This window comes from Salmo trutta, chromosome 15, assembly GCF_901001165.1.
Source record: "Salmo trutta chromosome 15, fSalTru1.1, whole genome shotgun sequence".
Taxonomy (NCBI): Eukaryota; Metazoa; Chordata; class Actinopteri; order Salmoniformes; family Salmonidae; genus Salmo; species Salmo trutta.
The window spans coordinates 34,430,103-34,447,705 of NC_042971.1; the positions used below are offsets into that span (position 1 = coordinate 34,430,103).

General features: G+C 44.0%; 1 long non-coding RNA gene across 1 annotated transcript; it reads left to right on the forward strand.

The window, feature by feature from the left end:
• Window positions 1–829: 829 nt before the first annotated feature.
• On the forward strand, window positions 830–3,887 carry LOC115148869 (uncharacterized). Its single transcript, XR_003866757.1, has 2 exons — window positions 830–3,296; window positions 3,373–3,887. It is a non-coding gene; the product is annotated as an uncharacterized LOC115148869 (long non-coding RNA).
• Window positions 3,888–17,603: the final 13,716 nt, after the last annotated feature.

The following is a 17,603-nucleotide window of genomic DNA, read 5'->3' on the forward strand; positions in this document are numbered from 1 at the left end:
TGTTTTTATATTTCTCCCTCCTCCGAAGCTAGTGAGAGAGAGAAAAAAAGGAAAAGAGAGACTGAGTTGCACAACGAGAGATTAAGGCTGTTTCTAGAACAATGTTCCTTTTTTCTTGTAACTTGAACCTCCTGCAGTTAAAGGAGAAAAGCGAGGCAATTTAACTTTGGGAGAGTGAGGCTGCCAGTTGGGGTCACCAGGGGTGAGGGAGGAGGTTGGCGGGTTCGCTTTTACTACCACTGATCTCTGTCTCTCTGTCCTGCACATGGATGGATGTGGGAGCGGATCCCATCCCACACAGATACAACATAGGTTCTACTTTAGCATCAGGGACCAGAGACAAGGGAGGTGGACTCGGAGGACCTGAGCCCTAGGACTACCTGGCATGATGACTCCTTGCTGTCCCCAGTCCACCTGGCCATGCTGCTGCTCCAGTTTCAACTGTTCTGCCTGCGGCTACGGAACCCTGACCTGTTCACCGGACGTGCTTGTTGCACCCTCGACAATTACTATGATTATTATTATTTGACCATGCTGGTCATTTACGAACATTTTAACATCTTGACCATGTTCTGTTATAATATCCACCCGGCACAGCCAGAAGAGGACTGGCCACCCCTCATAGCCTGGTTCCTCTCTAGGTTTCTTCCTAGGTTTTTGGCCTTTCTCAGGAGTTTTTCCTAGGGAGTTTTTCCCAGCCACCGTGCTTCTTTCACATGCATTGCTTGCTGTTTGGGGTTTTAGGCTGGGTTTCTGTACAGCACTTTGAGATTTCAGCTGATGTACGAAGGGCTATATAAATAAATTTGATTTGATTTGATTTGACTCCAACGAAATCAGGGTCTCGCCCTTCGATTTCTGTTCTGTTCCTCGTAGGATGAACTGGCTGTTGTGGGTCTTTGAGAAGGTGATTGTGGTCATGGTTTGTTTCTTTGTCTGCTCCATCGTCAACTCCACAGCCCAGAGCTATGCCAAGTGCCAGCAGCAGCAGAAGTACTATGAAGGCAAAACCAAGTGAAGGCGACACTGAGAGGAGAGCAGCTAGCCTAGCATACATTCTGGGCTCTCGCTCAAATAATCCCCAGCACACTTTCTGCTTCTTCCTCATTTTTCTCTCTTTACCAATAATCTCCAATGAGACACAAACCGTCATAATCCGAAGTATGGGCGTCCATGTTATCGATTGATGGACATCCACCATGTGAAGTAACCGTTTTCTTTGTTTCTGTAGTGGTACTGAAGTTTATCCGTTTACCTTGAACTTGGACTTAATTTATTTGTTTGCCAGGCTTTTTTATAGAGATGGCTCATAGTTGTTGGTTTCCTTGAGTGGTTGTTCACTATAAGGTAGGTGCTTGGCAATGTGGTGTGGTGTTGTATGGATAGGACATCCATTTCATTGAGCAGCTCTACAGTGACTGTGTGGGTGGGTGAGCAGCTCTGCGAGGCCTTAAGTATTCTTGGGTCCAGCTTCCAGTACTGCAACTAATGGTCTTATCATAGAGCCACTTTATTTACGGGATTATGTTTGGCTTGGATGGGTTTTATTTTTTAATTTACATTTTTTGGGCTGGATGGGTTTTATTTGACTAAGGTTATATATTACTTAAGTTCCCTGAGGCCTAATCATTTTTCCCCAGTTAAGGAGTTTTGATTTTCGTCGTTTTTTTTCAACTGTTGTGGTATTATGGTAAGACAAGGTATGAACATTAAATGCATACCTTGTTAATAAGCTTATGAATCAGTTTTTCAAAATTGTACTTCTACAAATCTGCTGTAGATAGATCTCAAAATAGGGAGTTAAAGAACCTGATGTGTATCTGTAGGCCTACAAACATACTGCTATTGATATCCTTTGTATGCTTTAGAATTCCACAGAGCGAGCACCTTTGGCTCAGACAATATAAATTGTCCATGAATTAATCTGCTGGTCCCTTTGTCTGGAGTTATTGTTCTATTTCCAATAAGAGAGCACATGAGTCAGACCCAGGGCTCCTCAACCAACCAGATGCACTGATGGATTGAATTAGATCTCAGTGTGTGCAACTTTTGTTACTCTTCCTTATTGAGCCTTTCATTTGTATCACAAGTTGTGTTTGGTGGTATCTGTTTAGTTCATAAGATCCTTTAGGGGTTTATAAGATCTTTTGTGCCTGGTTTGAAGCTCGTGGTAAGTGTTCCCTTTGTCTTCAGTGCCTGTAAAGCTTGGATGCTCTGCAAGCTCATGTTCACCATTACTCTGGAAGGAAGGAGGAAAGGAAGGGCAGCACGTAAAAAATTATGTTATGCCATCAATGTTTCTTTTTTCTGTCTCTTAAGCTCGTTGGATAACGTCAGCTGGTTTATGATCCAAGATTCCTCTTTTTCTTAATTGCTTGTGAATTTTTTTTTCTTCTGCTCTGTTGCCCTGGTATGTTGGTTTGGGAGCTCCGGGCAGGCAGGCAGGGTGGGGAAAGAGAGCAAGCAGAGAGAGATCGAGTGCAGTGAAAAGCTTCTGTGGCATTACCTCGAGTGAACCCTCTTAGGAACTCGCTGCACTGCCCCAGTGACGGAGCCAGGAGACGAATCAGTCGAGTAGATTCAAAACAGAGGGGCACTGTTGAACACACAGAGCCTACCTCCCTCCGCTCTGCTGCGGCTCTGCTAATCACACCATTCAAATACAGCCTCTCTCTCAGGGTAAGTAATGGAAGGATTTTTTTCCTGTTCTTTCTTCGTGTTGCGTGTGTGTCTCAGGCATGTCCGTCACACTCTCGGCCTGTCAGATAGCTTATCAGACTGGTGTTGGCTGTTACATTGCAAGGCGACAACAGTCTGTAGGCTGTCTGACATTTCGGGCTCTTTCATCTGACCAGCATCCTGTTTTCTCCTTGTCCGTCTGGTGGTGGTGTTGTCATTGCTGAAGCATCGGTTCCCATTTTGAGCTGTGTGGTCTGATGTTATAGTTTCTCTGTTAGCCCCTCTGTTTGTAAAATGATGTTTGAGACACAAGTCTGTTGTTTATTTACTCTTCTATCGATGTATTCTTTATTGACTTTGTTTAAAGTGGTTATATCGCTATGTCTGTCTGTACATGAAAATGTATTGCCGTGAATGTGTCCCATTGGTGTGTGTGTGTGTCTCCATTTTTTTAACCAGTATCATTGCCTTCCTGTTAAAAGGGTGTGTGTTTCCGGGGTTTGGCTCAGTCCCCTTGATTTCCAGAGAATCAAGAAAGCACACACCTTATTGCAAACATTCTATTGTGACATACAGCCAGTGTTTTCTATGATACACACCGTCCTCGCCTCAGATAGGTCCCTCTTCCCCTTCACACTTTCCAGCCATACAGCCAGTGTTTTCTATGATACACACCGTCCTCGCCTCAGATAGGTCCCTCTTCCGCTTTACACTTTCCTCTTTTCTCTCACACACTTCTTTCAAGTTTCCACTATTGCTCAATAGCTGCATTTTTTTGTCAAATGTTGCATTTTATTGGTACTGTTTTTCTTGTTTTTGCTTCAGGGTTTGTATTTACAATTGTAGAAAAAGCTGAAATCATGGCTTGACCATTAGATGTTCTTTCTGTGGTCATAAATTCGCAGAGCCAAGATGACTTACCTTTTGAGAAATTACTTTTGTTTTTCTGGAATATGGGGGAAACTTTTTCCTGGTTATAAAAGCAAAATCCTTGGATAACATTGGAATGGTCCCGCTGGCTCAGGGAGTATGTTTTCCTTGGCAGTTTCAGGACGTCCTGTTCCATAAGGGAGCCCCCTTTTTTTTGGTGTCTGTGTGTGTTTACGTTTCTATGTGTAAATGTCTGTGTAATGGTGGGTGTCTGTTTTTCAATGTATGTATATACTGTTTTAGTAGTTTTCTCTTTTAATAAAGTGAACTGAAATAAAGTCGCTGGGTTTTGTTCATTATTTTTTAAATCGTGTGATATGCAGTGATTGTGACCACAACCCAGTAATACTGACCCTGGAGTTCCACAGAGACATTCACATATCAGCCTTTGGGAGGGACAGGAAGGACATTGACTCGTTTTCTCTCACATTTCATCCTCTTATGTTTCACATTTAATGGTTATCACATTACAGACTCTCACCCTTCAACATTTACATCATATTACTTTCAGACTGCAAATCAAGTCAGCCGTGTCAGGTTCAGTAACCAATGTGTTTCATAATGGTTTACGGAAAATCACTATTGGGTTACAGTTATGGATTATTTATGTCTGAATGATGGACTTTCCTAGAATGTTCCTCATTACCATCATATCATGTTTTTATAGATACTGTAGAAGGCTCATCAGCCTTCATATGGGTTCAGACAAATAAATGAGTCCTATGGTGGCTCTAGATGTATTAGTATAAGAAATTAGTTCACAGTCTCCTCAAACGTCTGCAGGTATGCTCTCTATTTGACCATTTCTGTTTCTAATGGAGAAGACAACAGCAGGCAATTCACAGTACAGTAGTGAGTAGTTTTGTGTTCTGGGGACAGATATAGCCTATATGATGTCCCAGTAGTGATACAGGGCTCTCTGTATGAGAAGGACTGTACACAGAACAGCCAGCCACACCCAGACCAACACACAGACTCCCTTCCAGGGTTTATGATGATGGCAATGATAATGCTGAAAACCAACCAATATGTAATTATTGTATCTTGCCTGTCCAAACAGGCTTGGCTAGCGGTATTCAAATGACAAGGCCACTTTTGTTCTTTTTTCCTATGAACCACCTCACTGCTCCCAAGTGGTGCGGTGGTCTATGTTAACATTTTACTTTAAACAACTCAATCAATAAGCAAACAGTTGTACTATTCTGTTCAGTTTGGAACCAGGCAGTTTGTTTGGGTTGTTCTCTAGAAGTGCTCTTGAGTGGCGCAGCGGTCTAAGACACTGCATCACAGTGCTTGAGGCGTCGCTACAGACACCCTGTTTCGAATCCAGGCTGTATCACAACCAGCCGTGATTAGGAGTCTCATAGGGTGACTCACAATTGGCCCAGTGTTGTCCGGGTTTGGCCGGTGAAGGCTGTCATTGTAAATAAGAATTTGTTCTTAACTGACTTGCCTAGTTAAATAAAGGTTAAATAAAAATTAAATAATATATATATATTATATATATATATATATATATATATAACACCAGTACCAGTTTGGCTGGCTGCAGCTCATCTATCTGTTCATGTGTTGAGCGTCTGGGAGCCTGCTGGTGGTTAGGCCTGAGACACACACACACACACACTGAGTGCTCTCTCTCTTTCTGTGGGGGGCTTCTCCCCTCCCTGTCAACGCTAACCAGCGAGGCACGCCGGAATATCACTGACTTCATTTACACTCCCACAACCCAATGAGCCCACATGTGGCTATCCACTTAACTCCACTCGCACATAGTGTTGGATAATGTATTCTGGTGGTGGGATGGGTGGGCGTCTGGCTGATTAAGATATTCATGTGAATGTATACTTAGTTCCAGAGTGATGCACGTAGTGGTCTACTCCAACAGGCAGGTCTGGGCTGTGTCTATGAGAGCAACTGGAAACGTCTGGATGAAGACCTACTGTTGGTCAGGGTTTGGTACAGTACAGTACCATTTCACATCTGAGTTCACCTCAGGAGCAGGCTTACAGGGGAATGACACCAGTCAGTGACTGAAAAACATGGCCTCTTTCTTCCTAAAGCACAGAAGAGGAATAGAAAATCGCACAAGTCTCATCACTAATCAATTTATTCAAAAGAAAAACAGAGTTTGTGCTGAGGTAGGAGCATGAGGTCCACACAAGAATTTGTTCTTAACTGACTTGCCTAGTTAAATAAAGGTTAAATAAAAAATATTACAAATGAAATGAGGGTCCTACAAGGGGAAGAGGAAGATGGGTCCTGAGTCTGAGGGTACTGCTCTTACATCTTGGTTCCGCTGTGGTCTACCTATATGCTCAGTACCCGCTTCCTGTGTTAGTTAATTAGACGTCATATGCGTTTCGGAAGCTGAGAACACAGATTGGGGGAATGAGTCGACACTGGTTTTGTTGGGCACTCATTGGACTGCAATTTGAAACAGGGTTGACCATTTAAATGTTAGTTTGCAACCACTGGCATGCCGAGACAGTAAAATGGACATGAATTGCTCATTTACCAAATCATTATCAGTGATTTGCATTTGTATGTCATTTTGGGTTAAAGTGAGAGATGAAAATCTTCACATGCTGCATTCTGCACAAACCACATGCATTGATGCAAGTCACCAGTCTCTGTTTCTACTGAATATGCATGTGAGCTTCATTTCTGAGTAAGAAACCCACAACATTTGCCTCATCTGTTCCAAACTGACCATAGTAATGTTATTGGCTTCCTCTGAAAACACACACACACACACACACACACACACACACACACACACACACACACACAAACCACTTCCAAACTGACCATTGTGTCCTTACAGGGTCTTTCCTCTAAAATCACACATGCACGCAGGCTCGCACAAAATAACCACTTCTGAACAGACCAAACTACAGACCGCTATGGCATGAATAATGCCCTTTATTGTGGTGTTACAGCCTACAGATATCTAACTAATCAACTGCTTCAAAAAGCATGTTTTCATGTTCTTGTAACTTAGTCCATCTGAGTGTGTAGCTATAGTGACACACTATTTTTGATAGATATGCTGTTTCAGAATGACTGTATAGATGTAGGATCTTAATTTGATCACTCTTTGGTTGCTGAGAATATTCCTGCATAGGAGTAAATGCTACATTTTAGTGTATTCAACGTTAAAAAAGGCTTCTAATGTTTGTAATTCCCAGATGTGGGCCCAATTCACTATTATTCGAGTCACAAGCAAGTCTCAAAAGGTCTGAGTCTCAAGTCAAAAGGTCTGAGTCTCAAGTCAAGAGGTTCCGAGTCTCAAGTCAAGAGGTTACGAGTCTCAAGTCAAGAGGTTCCGAGTCTCAAGTCGAGTCCCATGTAGAACGGATCAATACTCGAGTCAATTCCAAGTTGTGCGTTCTAAGAGCAAGTCGAGTCACAAGTTTTCAAGTCAAATCTCAAGTCAAGTAAAAACAAAATCTAGACTTGCAACGACTTGATCAGCTACAAATCTTTGTCTATTTATTGAGGCTACCAGACAGACCTTTTCATTATTTTGTCTACCACATGTCTTTATTAGCCTATGGAATTGTAAAATAGGGACATGTAGCAGTCATAAGGGCATGACATCAGCAGAAGGCAAGGCAAGTTGACTGCTCAGAGTGTAGATTTATTTACAGGTCAAATCAAATCACATGCGCCGAATACAACAGTGAAATGCTTACTTACAAGCCCGTAACCAACAATGCAGTTTTAAGAAAAATACCTAAAAAAAAGAAATAAAAGTGTAAAATAATTAAAGAGCAGCAGTAAAAAAACAATAGCGAGGCTATATACAGGGATTACCGGTACAGAGTCAATGTGCGGTTAGTCGAGGTAATTGAGGTAATATGTACATGTAGGTAGAGTTATTAAAGTGACTATGCATAGATAATAACAGAGGGTAGCATCCGCGAAAAAGAGGGGGCAATGCAAATAGTCTGGGTAGCCATTTGATTAGATGTTCAGGAGTCTTATGGCTTGGGGGTAGAAGCTGTTTAGAAGCCTCTTGGACCTAGACTTGGTGATACAATGGTGAGAGCTCCATATCATACAAATATACAAGTCGATTAACCAAATATACATTGGCAATAGTCCAAAAGAAACAGCCTCTGTATCAGGCTTAACCTGTCCTATCTGAACGGACACTGGTAGCGGGCAAGACTGTACAGCTTCCCCTGAGAAACCAAATGGAATCTATCAAACAAGAGCTCAAACTGGTAGGCCTACATAATATAAACACTTGGCCCCGGGACCATACCTTTACCCAATTGGCAATTACAACCACTAAACTGGTTCTACAACATAAAAGGCTATTTCCATATATATTGTTACATTGGTACATTCATCTTAATCAGACAATGATATTTCAACACCATGCATACATGGAACAATCATTTTATCTTATTCAACGTTCTGACTCCAAAGCGTGGAGAGCAGGCCACGTAGCCCATTTCTATGCGTACTGAGGCGCATAGAAATCCTGTTATGCACAACAAAAATGACAGACAAACGATTTGTGCCGCGTTCAAAACAACTGGAAAAAATACTAGGTCAAATCGTGACGTCAGTGATCTTCAGGTCGGAAAGTCGGAGCTCTAGAAAGAGGACCGAGTTCCCGAGTTGGACCTCCGAGTTGGATGACCGTTCAAATAAGTTTTTCCCGGAGCTATTTTTTTTCTCCGAGTTTCCAGTTGTTTTCAAAGCACTGATTTCGAAAGTCCGAATTCCCAGTTCCAAGTTCTCAGTTGTTTTGAACGCAGCAACAGACTAACGGAATTCCGACATAACCCAGGAACGCGTCCATTGAATTAAATAAACAGAACTTCTACCTCTTCAGAACGTGCACTATAAAACTGTCGCCAACTCAGAGCAGTGTAAGAAATGGTTGGCTATAGAATTAAAATGTATCCTAGGACTATCAAACATGACATGTAAATGTCTACGAGTTGCAATAAACGGTACGGGGATGGAATTATGAAATGCTGTCAATTATTGAAGTATTACGTGGAAAATAGATTTGCCTCATAGGGCCTATGCATTTAAAGTGTGAAAGCAACAGCAAACATTTCAACAAGATAAAAAAAATCACTCGCCACTCCTATGGTGCGTCTTTGCCATAGTAATAATTCATTTTAACAACAAAATCCAAATCCAAGCTTTATAAGTCAATTATACATTTCAAGCAATTGTTACATACCAAAATACCTATGCTAGTAATTGTTGTCCCATTGCTGGTGAGCTTGCAAAGTAAACAGTTCATATTCTTGATCACCATTTTTTTGTAGCTGCATATTTGTTTATTATTGCAATCTAGCTGCACCCGATCATATAGCTGTACAGCAAATCAGCAATCTGTTCGCTAGCTCATCTGATTTGTGTTGATTGACTGTTTGCTGGTCCAATCAGAGCGCTGAGTTAGCGTTTCACTAAATCTGTAGCAGTTTTTTTTTGCAAGGGTCTCTGGCTGCATGTAGAGTAATCGAGGAAGACTCTGTGCCACAAAATGAGTGACTAAACATTACAAAGTCATCAGTCCCAAGTCAAAGTTATTTATTTTCTATTAAGTCAAGTCATCAAATGTTGTACTCAAATCAGACTCCAGTCCAAATCATGTGATTCGAGTCCACAACTCTAAAATGTTAGACTTGATTTGCCCTAATGAAAAATGTATCAACCCCTACAAAAAATGTCCATTAATTATAACCCTCATAATAATTCACATTTCCTGTTGCTGCAGGCTTATTTTCCTGCTGTAGCAAACTGGCTCAAATTAAAATCCTACAACTGCAAGACTAATGATATAATGGAGCCGAAAAATATGGCTGCCTTTTTACGATTCCGTAACCAATTGTGCTATTGTGTATGTTTTTTCGCATTATTTGTAACTTATTTTGTACATAATGCTTCTGCCACCGTGTCTTATGACCGAAAAGAGCTTCTTGATATCAGGGCAGCGATTACTCACCCCGTACTGGAGGAATTCTTCTTCTTCAACGAGTCGGACGGGAAGGATTTACTTCGGACGACTGACAGGAGGAAAAGACAGAGATATCGTCCGGGTGCCTTGTAAGGATCCGTCGCCGAGAGGGTAATCTACCTTTACCATCGGTCCTATTAGCCAACGTACATTCAATTGATAATAAAATAGACAAACTACGAGCATGTATAACCTACCAACGGGACATTGAAAACTGTAATATCTTATGTTTCACCGAGTCGTGGCTGAACGACAACATGATTAACATACAGCTAGCGGGTTTTAATCATTTTCGGCAGGATAGAACAGCGGCCTCTGGTAAGGCAAGGGACGGCGACCTATGTATATTTGGAAACAACTGCTGGTTTTATTTTTATTTTTTTTATTTCACCTTTATTTAACCAGGTAGGCCAGTTGAGAACAAGTTCTCATTTACAACTGCGACCTGGCCAAGATAAAGCAAAGCAGTGCGACAAAAACAACAACACAGAGTTACACATGGAATAAACAACGTACAGTCAATAACACAATAGAAAAATCTATATACAGTGTGTGCAGATGTAGTAAGATTAGAGCGGTAAGGCAATAAATAGGCCATAGTGGCGAAATAATTCAAATTTAGCATTAACACTAGTGATATATGTGCAGATGATGATGTGCAAGTAGAGATACTGGGGTGTAAAAGAGCAAAAATAAATAACAATATGGGGATGAGGTAGTTGGGTGGGCTATTTACAGATGGGCTGTGTACAGGTGCAGTGATCGGTAAGCTGCTCTGACAGCTGATGCTTAAAGTTAGTGAGGGAGATATATGTCTCCAGCTTCAGTGATTTTTGCAATTCGTTCCAGTCATTGGCAGCAGAGAACATGGAAGGAAAGGTAGCGGAAGGAGGAGTTGGCTTTGGGGATGACCAGTGAAATATACCTACTGGAGCGCGTGCTACGGGTGGGTGTTGCTATGGTGACCAGTGAGCTGAGATAAGGCGGGGTTTACCTAACAAAGTCTTATAGATGACCTGGAGCCAGTCGGTTTGGAGACAAATATGAAGCAAGGGCCAGCCAACGAGAGCATACAGGTCACAGTGGTGGGTAGTATATGGGGCTTTGGTGACAAAACGGACAGCACTGTGATAAACTACATCGAATTTGCTGAGTAGAGTGTTGGAGGCTATTTTGTAAATGACATTGCCGATGTCAAGGATCGGTAGGATAGTCAGTTTTACGAGGGTATGTTTAGCAGCATGAGTGAAGGAGGCTTTAATGCGAAATAGGAAGCCGATTCTAGATTTGATTTTTGATTGGAGATGTTTAATGTGAGTTTGGAAGGAGAGTTTACGGTCTAACCAGACACCTAGGAAATTTGTAGATGTCCACATATTCTAAGTCAGAACCGTCCAGAGTAGTGATGCTAGTCGGGCGGGCGGGTGCAGGCAGCAATCGGTTGAAGAGCATGCATTTAGTTTTACTAGCATTTAAGAGCAGTTGGAGGCAACGGAAGGAGTGTTGTATGGCATTGAAGCTCGTCTGGAGGTTTGTTAACACAGTGTCGAAAGAAGGGCCAGAAGTATACAGAATGGTGTCGTTTTCATAGAGGTGGATCAGAGAAACACCAGCAGCAAGAGTGACATCATTGATATATACAGAGAAAAGAGTCAGCTCGAGAATTGAACCCTGTGGCATCCCCATAGCGACTGCCAGAGGTCCGGACAACAGGCCCTCCGATTTGACACACTGAACTCTATCTGAGAAGTAGTTGGTGAACCAGGCGAGGCAGTCATTTGAGAAACCAAGGCTGTTGAGTCTGCCGACAAGAATGAGGTGATTGACAGAGTCAAAAGCCTTGGCCAGGTCGATGAAGACGGCTGCACAGTACTGTCTTTTATCGATGGCGGTTATGATGACGTTTAGGACCTTGAGCGTGGCTGAGGTGCACCCATGACCAGCTCGGAAACTAGATTGCATAGCGGAGAAGGTACGGTGGGATTCAAAATGGTCAGTGATCTGTTTGTTAACTTGGCGTTCGAAGACTTTAGAAAGGCAGGACAGGATGAATATAAGTCTATAACAGTTTGGGTCTAGATTGTCTCCCCCTTTGAAGAGATGGATGACCGTGGCAGCTTTCTAATCTTTAGGGATCTCAGATTATACGAAAGAGAGGTTGAACAGGCTATTAATAGGGGTTGCAACGATCATTTTAGAAAGAGAGGGTCCAGATTGTCTAGCCCAGCTGATTTGTAGGGTTCCAGATTTTGCAGCTCTTTCAGAACATCCACTATCTGGATTTGGGTGAAGTAGAAGCGCGGGGGGGGGGTCTTGGGCAAGTTGCTGTGGGGGGTGCAGAGCTGTTGGCCGGGGTAGGGGTAGCCAGGTGGAAAGCATAGCCAGCCGTAGAGAAATGCTTATTGAAATCGAGAGACTATCATGGATTTATCGGTAGTGACAGTGTTTCCTAGCCTCAGTGCAGTGGGCAGCTGGGAGGAGGTACTCTTATTCTCCATGGACTTTACAGCGTCCCAAAACCTTTTGGAATTTGTGCTACAGGATGCAAATTTCTGTTTGAAAAAGCTAGCCTTTGCTTTCCTAACTGCCTGTGTATATTGTTTCCTAACTTCCCTGAAAAGTTGCATATCGCGGGGGCTATTCGATGCTAATGCAATACGCCACAGGATGTTTTTGTGCTGGTCAAGGGCAGTCAGGTCTGGAGTGAACCAAGGGCTATATCTGTTCTTAATTCTACATTTCTTGAATGGGACATGCTTATTTAAGATGGTGAGGAAAGGACTTTTAAAGAATAACTTTTAAAATCCTCACCCCTCTACCGAAGGGATGAGGACAATATCCTCCAGGATATTAACATGCATGAAACCAAGGCTTTTACGGTTACAGAAGTCAACAAATGATAGTGCCTGGGGAATAGGTGTGGTACTGGGGTCTACAGGGCCTGGGTTAACATCTACATCACCAGAGGAACAGAGGAAGAGTAGGATAAGGGTACGGCTAAAGGCTATAAGAACTGGTCGTCTAGTGCGTTGGGAACAGAGAATACACGTGGTGCACGAAATCTAAGGAAGTCTCGAGGTTTTGCTCACCTGAGGTGGAGTGTCTCATGATGTGCTGTTGACCACACTATTTACCAAGAGAGTTTACATCTACATTTTTCGTAGCTGTCTATATACCACCGCAGACCGATGCTGGCACTAAGACCGCTTTCAATGAGCTGTATACCAGTATCCCTTCTTTCTTTTCTCTCCAAAACTCTTGAGCGTGCCGTCCTTGGCCAGCTCTCTTGCTATCTCTCTCAGAATGACCTTCTTGATCTAAAATCAGTCAGGTTTCAAGACTGGTCATTCAACTGAGACTGCTCTTCTCTGTGTCACGGAGGCTCTCCGCACTGCTAAAGCTAATTCTCTCTCCTCTGCTCTCATCCTTCTAGACCTATCTGCTGCCTTTGATACTGTGAACCATCAGATCATCCTCTCCACCCTCTCCGAGTTGGGCATCTCCGGCGCGGCTCACTCGTGGATTGCGTCCTACCTGACAGGTCGCTCCTACCAGGTGGAGTGGCGAGAATCCGTCTCCGCACCACGTGCTCTCACCACTGGTGCCCCCCAGGGCTCAGTTCTAGGCCCTCTCCTATTCTTGCTATACACCAAGTCACTTGGCTCTGTCATATCCTCACATGGTCTCTCTTATCATTGCTACGCAGACGACACACAATTAATCTTCTCCTTAACCCCTTCTGATAACCAGGTGGCGAATCGCATCTCTGCATGTCTGGCAGACATATCAGTGTGGATGATGGATCACCACCTCAAGCTGAACCTCGGCAAGACGGAGCTGCTCTTCCTCCCGGGGGAGGACTGCCCGTTCCATGATCTCGCCATCACGGTTGACAACTCCATTGTGTCCTCCTCCCAGAGTGCTAAGAGCCTTGGCGTGACCCTGGACAACACCCTGTCGTTCTCCGCTAACATCAAGGCGGTGACCCGATCCTGTAGGTTCATGCTCTACAACATTCGCAGAGTACGACGCTGCCTCACACAGGAAGCGGCGCAGGTCCTAATCCAGGTACTTGTCATCTCCCGTCTGGATTACTGCAACTCGCTGTTTGCGGGGCTCCCTGCCTGTGCCATTAAACCCCTACAACTCATCCAGAACGCCGCAGCCCGTCTGGTGTTCAAACTTCCCAAGTTCTCTCACGCCACCCCGCTCCTCCGCACACTCCACTGGCTTCCAGTTGAAGCTCGCATTCTGCTACAAGACCATGGTGCTTGCCTACGTAGCTGTGAGGGGAACGGCACCTCCGTACCTTCAGGCTCTGATCAGTCCCTACACCCAAACGAGGGCACTGCGCTCATCCACCGCTGGCCTGCTGGCCCCCCTACCTCTGAGGAAGCACAGTTCCCGCTCAGCCCAGTCAAAACTGTTCGCTGCTCTGGCACCCCAATGGTGGAACAAGCTTCCTCACGATGCCAGGACAGCGGAGTCAATCACCACCTTCTGGAGACACCTGAAACCCCACCTCTTTAAGGAATACCTGGGATAGGATAAAGTAATCCTTCTACCCCCCCCCCAAAAAAAAAGATATAGATGTACTATTGTAAAGTGGTTGTTCCACTGGATATCATAAGGTCAATGAACCAATTTGTAAGTCGCTCTGGATAAGAGCGTCTGCTAAATGACGTAAATGTAAATGTAAATGTATATGGCCATAAGCAAACAGGAAAACGCTCATCCAGAGCTGGTACTCCTAGTACCCGGGGACTTTAATGCAGGGATACTCAAATCCGTTCTACCTAATCTCTACCAGCATGTTAAATGTGCAACCAGAGGGAAATAAACTCTAGACAACCTTTACTCCACACACAAAGATGTGTACAAAGCTCTCCCTCGCCCTCCATTTGGCAAATCTGACCATGATTCTATCCTCCTGATTCCTACTTACAAGCAAAAACTAAAGCAGGAAGCACCAGTGACTCGGTCAACAAGAAAGTGGTCAGATGAAGCAAATGCTAAGCTACAGGACTGTTTTGCTAGCACAGACTGGAATATGTTCCGGGATTCTTCCAATGGCTTTGTGGAGTACAACACATCAGTCACTGGCTTCATCAATAAGTGCATCGATGACGTCGTCCCCACAGTGACTGTACCTACCCCAACCAGAAGCCATGGATTACAGGCAGCATCCGCACTGAGCTAAAGGGTAGAACTACCGCTTTCAAGGAGCGGGACTCTAATCCAGAAGCTTATAAGAAATCCTGCTATGCCCTCCAACGAATCATCAAACAGGCAAAGTGCCAATACTGGACTAAGATTGAATCCTACTACACTGGCACCGATGCTCGTCAGATGTGGCAGGGCTTGCAAACTATTACAGAATTAAAGGGAAGCACAGCCACGAGCTGCCCAGTGACACGAACCTACCAAACGAGCTAAATTATTTCTATGCTCGCTTCGAGGCAGGTAACACTGAAACATGCATGAGAGCACCAGCTGTTCCGGACGACTGTTTGATCACACTCTCTGCAGCCAATGTGAGTAAGACCTTTAAACAGGTCAGCATTCACAAGGCCGCAGGGCCTGATGGATTACCAGGACGTGTAATCTGAGCATACGCTGACCAACTGGCAAGTATCTTCACTGACATTTTCAACCAGTCCCTGACTATGTCTATAATACCAACGTTTCAAGCAGATCACCATAGTCCCTGTGCCCAAGAACACTAAGGTAACCTGCCTAAATGACAGCCGACCCGTAGCACTCACGTCTGTAGCCATGAAGTGCTTTGAAAGGCTGGTCATTGCTCACATGAACACCATTATCCCAGAAACCCAAGACGCACTCCAATTTGCATATCACCCCAACAGATCCACAGATGATGCAATCTCAATTGCACTCCACACTGCCCTTTCCCACCTGGACAAAAGGAACACCTATGTGAGAATGCTATTCATTGACTACAGCTCAGCGTTCAACACCATAGGGCCCTCAAAGCTCATCACTAAGCTAAGGACCCTGGGATTAAACACCTCCCTCTGCAACTGGATCCTGGACTTCCTGACGGGCCACACCCAGGTGGTAAGGGTAGGTAACAACACATCCGCCATGCTATCCTCAACACGGGGGCCCCTCAGGGGTGCGTGCTCAGTCCCCTCCTGTACTCTCTGTTCACTCATGACTGCATGGCCAGGCACGACTCCAACACCATCATCAAGTTTGCCGATGACACAACAGTGGTAGGCCTGATCACCGACAACAATGAGACAGCCTATGGGGAGGAGGTCAGAGACCTGGCCGTGTGGTGCCAGGACAACAACTTCTCCCTCAACGTGATCAAGACAAAGGAGATGATTGTGGACTACAGGAAAAGGAGGACCGAGCATGTCCCCATTCTCATTGTCGGGGCTGTGGTGGAACAGGTTGAGAGTCCACATCACCAACAAACTATCATGGTGCAAACACACTCAGACAGTCGTGAAGAGTGCACGACAAAGCCAATCCCCTCCAGGAGACTGAAAAGATTTGGCATGGGTCCTCAGATCCTCAAACGTTTCTACAGCTGCACCATCGAGAGCCTCCTGACTAGTTGCATCACTGCCTGGTATGGCAACTGCTCGGCCTCCGACTGCAAGGCACTACAGAGGGTAGTACTTACGGCCCAGTATAACACTGGGGCCATGCATCCTGCAAACAAGGACCTCTATATCAGGCGGTGTCAGAGGTAGGCCCTAGTCATAGGCTGTTCTCTCTGCTACCGCACGGCAAGCTGTACCGGAGCGCCAAGTCTAGGTCCAAAAGGCTTCTTAACAGCTTCTACCCCCAATCCATAAGACTCCTGAATATCTAATCCAAGGGCTACCCAGACCTCTCTTTTACGCTGCTGCTACTCTCTGTTTCTAATCTATGCATAGTCACTTTAACCTACATGTACATATTATCTCAATTACCTCGACTAACCGGTGCCCCCGCACATTGACTCTTTACCGGTACCCCCTGTATATTGCCTCGCTTGTTATTTTACTGCTGCTGCTTAATTATTTGTTATTTTGATTTTCTATTTTTTACTTAACACTTATTTTTTATTAAAACTTCTTAAAGCATTGTTGGTTAATAAGGGCTTGTGAGTAAGCATTTCACTGTAAGGTCTACACCTGTTGTATTCGGCGTATGTGACAAATACAATATGATTTGATCAAACCTTTTTGAAATGTTTTGATTTAAAGCTGGCAAACTTGGTGTTACTGACAGTAATTGTAGACCAATAGTGGTTAGGATTAGTTTTCCTAAAATCTGATTCTATTTGACCTATGGTCAGATATGGGCAGTTTGAGCAACAGCTTCCAGTCCTCTGCCTTCCCACGCCATTGCCAGTATGGCAGAGTGCCTCACCCTTTACCTAACTGCAAAAGCCAGCCAGGTGGCAATGTCAGCAGGATATAGAGTGAGTGTGTGTGTGTGTGTGTGTGTGTGTGTGTGTGTGTGTGTGTGTGTGTGTGTGTGTGTGTGTGTGAACTGTGAGCATACAGAAGAGAACAGACACACCCTAGTAATCACCTGGCTGGCACAACCTGTCCTGCTCTGTCCTGTTGTTGAAATCTACTGTTCATCACACCACATTCTATTCACTCCAATTCACAGATTACATAACTGTAATTATTTCATTTTTTGTGATTGTTGTCCTGTCACTGACTAATACATAATTAAAGAGTGCCCCCTTGCAGTTAATCGTCTTTGGAAAAAGCACCACCGTGATTTCGTGATGATTATTTAAGGGAAGAAACCGACAACATAACCATTTAAGAGCCAATAATTAACGCCAAACTTTTTCCCGTTCTCTCAACTTATTTGAAGATATTTTGGAAATTGCCTTTTGCAGTCATTTGCAAGTAAATGTGTTCTCTGTCTTTCAACACGTCAAAACCAGAAAGCCCCTTTTTTAATCTATTCCTGTGGTTTCATGCTGTGAGGAAGAGAGAAGGGAGCCAATAGGCTCATTTGTTAC